The sequence below is a fragment of the Callorhinus ursinus genome, unplaced genomic scaffold (genome assembly GCF_003265705.2).
Source record: "Callorhinus ursinus isolate GAN/ISIS: 27379988/994484 unplaced genomic scaffold, GSC_fseal_2.0 scaffold1363, whole genome shotgun sequence".
NCBI lineage: Eukaryota > Metazoa > Chordata > Mammalia > Carnivora > Otariidae > Callorhinus > Callorhinus ursinus.
Window position 1 is genome coordinate 1 of NW_027398418.1, and position 6,540 is coordinate 6,540.

The window sequence follows — 6,540 nt, forward strand, 5'->3', positions numbered from 1 at the left end:
TTTCACACGTCCCCAAGAGGAGGCAGCTATTTCTATAATGTGTCGGTAAGGGGGAAAATAACCACAGACTGCGCACGCAATTTGGGTCACTCAGTTTAAAATTGGTCCTCCCCGCCAATTAAAGATTTTATTTATTTAGACAGCACGAAGGTCAGAGGAAGAAGCAGACTCCCCGCCGAGCAGGGAGCCCGATGTGGGACTCGATCCCGGGACTCCAGGATCATGTCCTGAGCCCCCGAGGGCAGTCGCTTAACCGACTGAGCCACCCAGGCGCTCTCCCGCTAAACTATTATATATTATAACACTGGGCGCCCGCCGCCGAAAATCTTCCGCACCCCAAGCAACGTACCAACTCTTTAATACCCGGGGCCTAGATCAAAACCCGAGTCTGGGCAGGTACGAACTCAGAGCCATCCCAGACTCCACACACTCCCAAACCCCACGAGCTGAAAAAGACACACCGATGCCAGACTGTTTTTCGAAACCGCATTACTTCCCCCGGAGGGGGTGCACCGTTCCCGGAAGTACTGCAATACCGGGTCGATGCGCGGAGTGGACGGAGCAAGCTCCTATTCCATCTCCCTGCTCCAAAAATCCATTTAATATATTGTCCTCGGATAGAGGACGTATCAGATATTAAACTGATAAGAACAGATACTACACTTGATCTTAGCCAAAAGGCCGAGAAGCGATAACGAACTCCCGCCCGGCACCGCGGCACCCTGCCTCTCACACGTCTTTTAGATCACGGTGAGAAAAGTCACCCTCAAACGAAAGCCCACCGTCTTCCCCTAAGCTTGACAGTATGTCATCGTCGCAACTCATAACACATACATAGTTTGTCAGATCATTAACTTTTGGGGGGCTTGCACGCTTTTATTTGTTTTGCTCCCATCGGCCCCGGGAGAAACAGCCGTTTATAATTTGCCTGTACCGCCCACACGCGCGCGTCGTTTCCTGGTTTCCTGCCCTCCCCGCCGGCCCTCCGCCTGGGAACGGAAACGCGCGGGCGGGGCTCCTTCACCCTCGTTTCCTTGGAGAAAGCCCCAAGCGAGAAAGGCGCGAGCCGCTGTATGAGGTTTTTCTTGGCAGCGTCTCTCCTCTCTTCTTCTTCAACATCTTCTCCAGCGGACAGCTACGTTGAAAGATTTCTACAGTGAGCACCCGCCACCTATCATCTGACTGTTGTGCCCCGTATATAGGCATGATGTAGGAAGGAACGTTAGGGTTCGAAGCCAACGAACAAGAAGGGATTCTTGAGACGTCTTTGGTGCAAAAAGGTGATTTTATTAGAGCACGGGGACAGGGCCCGTGGGCAGAAAGAGCTGCAATGGGGTCATGAGGAGTGGCCCAATATATACCTTCAAGGTGGGAGAGGGTTAGGGATAGCATAAGTCTCTAAGGAATTTTGGAAGCAAGGTTTCCAGGACCTTGAGGGGGCTAGCTGTTGTTGGGAAGAGGTCATTTATTACCATCTAATAGAACCTTAGTCATGAGACCCTTCAGATGTGTATCAGTGGGCCATAGGCTTGGGGGATGACTGTCAACACGTACCTTGGGGGTTTAGAAATAAAGGAACTTTTATACGTTAAAATAACGTATACAGGAACTTTTATACGTTAAAATCCCGTACACTTAGGGGATCCTGGCTGGGGGGGGGGGGGGGGGGGGGTCAGGCTAGGATTGCCTTTTGCCCTTAGCAAGGTATTAACATCGGGGCAGTTGAGTCCCTAGAGGAATGTCAGTCTGCCTGTTTCAAGGACTTCGTCAATGGGCTATAGGTAGTAAGGAAATTTAATAATTTTTCTTTTGCCTTTGTTTCCCGTATCATTCCCCCCTGAACAATTTTGACCCTTAAATCTTTAAGGTTTTGAGGGTGGAAGGTCTCATCTTCTGTAACTTCTTCCTGCTGAGTCGGGGCACAGAGATGTCCCTACCTGTGGGTCAACATTGGTCAGTTGGGGCTTATACAGGTGATAGGAGTTACAAAAGACAGAGGCAGCTGAATCCAAGGGAGACTGCATGTGTAGATCTTCCTAGGTGGAAAGGGTCATCTGTTGGCTTGAAGTTAGGGCAGTGAAGGAGTCTTGAAACCAGGTGGAGAGACATGGGAGAAAACAGCGAAACATGATTAGTGTAACAAAAAGAAAAAAGCAGCTCAAATAAGAGTCCTTTGATAGTTGACAAAAATCCTTTTCCAGTCCAGGAGTTTAACCAATCATTAAAGGAAAGAGAGGGGATTGTTGTATTCATGTCAGAAACCCAGAAACATTTTGTGATAATCTGGAACGCATACATAGCATTTTGTTTTTATGCTAGCACACATTTCACCTTATGCAGCACTTAAAACATCTAATGCGATTCTACTTTGTAAAGCCGCTTTAAGCATCTGCGTTGTTTTAGTTATTTAATAGAGAAATGCTCTTTGGGGTGTCATTTGGGGACTCGGCCATGTACTTACTTATTAAGAGCTTCCATGTGCCAAACAACATCGTCCAGTTCCGAAGAGGGAACAAAAATGGATGTTAGGTGGTCATACCAATGAGACACAGGATGTGTTCACCATTGTTTTAAATTTGGAAGGTTGACTGGGGTGGTAATGGTTTTAATAATGCATCCGTGCATCCAGGCAAAACCCAGAGTACAGTGGCCTGTCCAGCCTGGGGGAAGCCATGCACACAAGTTAAGAGTCGTATAGCCATTGGGTCCTGTTAGGAGAGACAGTCATCTAATTCTGGGCTCCTTTAACCGCAGTCAAAATATCAAGGGCTATTCAGTTTTGGAGGGCCGTCTTTTGAATTTGTGTAATAAAAGACAGTCCGTTGTCACTTTGTAGGGACCAAGGAGTCCAAATCTAGGGAAGTTTTTTCTTAGCAAAGTCTGTCACCTCCGTGGCCTTTTTACCCAAATCAGAAGCCTGCTGTGAATCCTCTATTACCTTCCATTGGTTACTTTTCGGTATAAAGATTTTTTTCCTGGGGCGCCTGGGTGGTTCAGTCATTAGGCGTCTGCCTTCGGCTCGGGTCGTGATCCCGGGGTCCTGGGATCGAGCCCCGCATCGGGCTCCCTGCTCCGCGGGGAAGCCTCCTTCTCCCTCTCCCACTCCCCCTGCTTGTGTTCCCTCTCTCGCTGTGTCTCTCTCTGTCAAATAAATAAATAAAATCTTAAAAAAAAAAAAAGATTTTTTTCCTTCATTATTAACAAGCCAGTCCTGTGCATTTCTTGGTCTGAATGGGCTGGACTTATGGACTTTATTGGAGTTAAGACTGATAAAAGACTTAGTATTTGTTTATTTTGTGCTGCCCGCTCGGCTGCACGGTCTAGCGAATTGTGTCCTTTAGAGTCTAAGGTCGTATCCCTCGATGTCCTTTGAGGTGAATTACAGCTACTTCCTCAGGTAGGCGTACAGCCTTAGGAAGAGTCATAATTTCAGGCCCATATTTGATTTATGGCTCGATAATAATCCCCTTTTCTCCCAAATTGCTCCATGGACATGTAGGACTAGGGACGCATATTTGGAGTCAGTATAAATATTAACTTTTAAATAATAAGTATTATTATTTTAACAATAATAATTGCCAAGCACGAGGGAGCACTATATAGCATACCCAGCTTTTCTTATTCCCTTTTCCATGAAACTGTTGCCATCAGTAAACCAACTGTCATTTGTATTTTCCAATAAGGGCACCTTTTAATTCTGGTTGACTAGAATTAACGAGATCGATAACCTCTGAACAGTTATGCTCTATAGAAGTACGATGGTCAGGTCCAGGGATAAGGGTAGCTGGGTTCGAAGTCTGACAGGTTTCAAGTATTTTTTCAGGCATATCTATAAGCATAACCTGGTACCTAATAAGTCGGCCTCCCATCGTCTATTGGTGGCCTTTGGTCTGTAAGACACTCTGGACCTGATGTGAGGTCATTACAGTCAGGGACTGCCCCGTAGTGAGGTTTGAGGCTTTTTTTTTTTTTTTTTTTTTTTTTTTTCTATACACCAGGAGGGCTATTATGTGCTTGGCTAAAGCCTTTGTTTGCAATTGTACCTCAATAGAGGTGGCTTCTAGGATAAATATGACTATGAGAGATGAAACCATCAAGAAGCCCTTTTTGTCTGAGGTCTAGCCTTAACAACATCCTAATTATAAGGAATCACTGGCAAGCGGGAGAAGACTTGTCAAGAGATAAGGGCATCCACAAGTGCATCATCCAATCTAGTCAGAAAGTGGGGTCATCCATTATCTCCACAAGCCCATAGTTAACCCTACAGAGCGGGGTATGCTCTGACTTTTAGGGAACGATTTTGTCATCCCAGCCACATAGAATTGGTCAAGGTGCTAGCTGAGTTATACAACTGTTGGGGAATCAATCCCATTCTCCAGCTGTTTAAACAGCCGTGTGCCCATGGGATCCTGTTATTATCCCCACAGAATAAAAAGCATGAAGATTGTCTATAGGAGCTATTGTGGTAATTTCTCTGAAGTTTACCTCAAGTTGCCTAGCTTAGGTAAACCACAAACATTTAAAGACAATCAGATCTAGAATTTAACATCCAGAAAGGTGTGTTATTGAAACATAATTTTTCTCTCTAAAATAACCCTCATTTTTAACCGGAGATAGCCAAAACAGGACTAATTTATTTGAAAAACAAGTCCAGTTTTAACAAACTTGGCCTGATCATTTACATAAGCTCAGCAAGAAGAATAATGATTGATCGTACAGATCTTTTAGAATCTGCTTTGCTAGAACTTTTATAAGGCATCTCTAGGTTGAACTTTTAGTAGCCTCTCCAGGCCAGAAGCCAAGCCAGGTACTTGCCATCAGGCATGCCTGCAATACCTGTAGATTTGGGCAGATTCCTCTTCACGAGGTCCCCCGAGTATCCTGAGGTTCCTGCACCTGCCAGGAAGTGACATTCTTTACTCACCTGGGGTGAGGCTGCTGGGAACCCGGTAGGAACCCGGTAAGCAAGGTATCAGGCCAACATTTCCAAGAGGCTTTATGGCTCCAGGTTTCATAAAGTCAACCTTAGTTCCTTAAAGCTGTCTGGTCACATCTGAGTCTATGCACGTCTCTCAAATATGACATTCCAGTCAAAGCCTTGATAAAATAACCAGTGTTTCCAATGATGTCCTGTTACAAGGAGAACAGATTTTATTGAACTTATGCAAGTGCCTACGATTGCCATGGAAGAACGAGTACTTACTGAGACCTTTTGAAACTTAGAGGGTTCAGCTGGACAGAAAAGTTAAATGCTTCAATTTGTTCACAAATGAATACTTTATCATGTTTTTGTAAGTCATAGATATCTTAAGAGAAAGTTTCCTTGATCTGGAAGAGTAAACATTAGAAGACCAGCAATGTTTCAAACAAGAGCCGCAAAACTATAATCATCTTTTTAGTTCATTTAGTCCCACGTTACTAATTCTTGTTCAGTTTGAATGTAGCCTTAGTTAGTTCTGGAAATTCTTCTTCATTTCAGTTTTGATCTTAAAGATACTGAATACCTGTTTTTGTCCTAAAAGTCCTTTTTATGAGCCTCCTTGAAGATGAAATTCATTTTGCAAGACGGTAAGAACAATTATAAATGACAAAAACTCAGAAATGGACATTGTTAATGATCTGCTATGAGAGTTCATTATGATGCGATTGACAAGGAAACTCAGTTATTTCTGTGACACATAACACTTCAACAGCCAGAATATCGAGCGATGATGACCTTATACCAGAACGTGACATACCAAACAAATAAGCCTAATTAGTCAACGAGACTTTGTTCATGATTTAAATCTTGGGGAAGTTTGTTAAAACCTTAGAAAGTTTTAAAGCACATACCTACATCCAGTAATCAATGACTTAGCACTTTCTCCTATTTGGAAAAGACCTAGATGTCCAATGAACTTAATCCCACTTACAATCCAAGCAAAACTTTATTTTTCTTTTTTTTAAGATTTTATTTATTTATTTGACAGAGAGAGACACACGACGAGAGAGGGAGAGAGGGAACACAAGCAGGGGGAGTGGGAGAGGGAGAAGCAGGCTTCCCGCCGAGCAGGGAGCCCGATGCGGGGCTCGATCCCAGGACCCCGGGATCACGACCTGAGCCGAAGGCAGACGCTTAAGGACTGAGCCACCCAGGCGCCCCCCAAGCAAAGCTATCTTAACAATTACCTACGAACACTTGGAGACAGATGAGATTAACCATCATTTCAAGTCATCCTTTTGCTAACAAACTGCAACAGAGATAACATGAGCTTATCTGACCTTCGGCAAACCTCGATAGAATAAAAGTTTCACGTTTACTGCTGATAACTTAAAAGACCTGTCTATCTTAATTAAGCCAACAAACTTAAATACTGAATTTCATTCCACCTGGACTCCCCTCCGCCCCCCTCCCCCATTGTCAATTGTTACCTGAGACACTGGTGGGGAAATCTGGAGCGGGTGGTGTTAGGTCCAGGGGGTGCTCCTCTTGCTCCTTTTTTTTTTTTTTTAATTTTTAATTTAATTTAATTTTTAATTAATTTTTCGACAGAGAGAGAG

The 6,540-nt window shown here is 44.1% G+C and overlaps 1 long non-coding RNA gene and 1 other non-coding gene across 2 annotated transcripts; both read right to left on the reverse strand.

Annotated features, from left to right (window-relative positions):
* Positions 1-502: 502 nt before the first annotated feature.
* On the reverse strand, positions 503-693 carry LOC112818299 (U2 spliceosomal RNA). The gene has a single exon (XR_003206551.1). It is a non-coding gene; the product is annotated as a U2 spliceosomal RNA (small nuclear RNA).
* Positions 694-1,266: 573 nt separating this feature from the next.
* Positions 1,267-6,521, reverse strand: LOC141372130 (uncharacterized). The gene is made up of 2 exons (XR_012377446.1): positions 4,925-6,521; positions 1,267-3,141 (listed from the first exon to the last, which is right to left on the reverse strand). It is a non-coding gene; the product is annotated as an uncharacterized lncRNA (long non-coding RNA).
* Between the last annotated feature and the right edge of the window lie 19 nt (positions 6,522-6,540).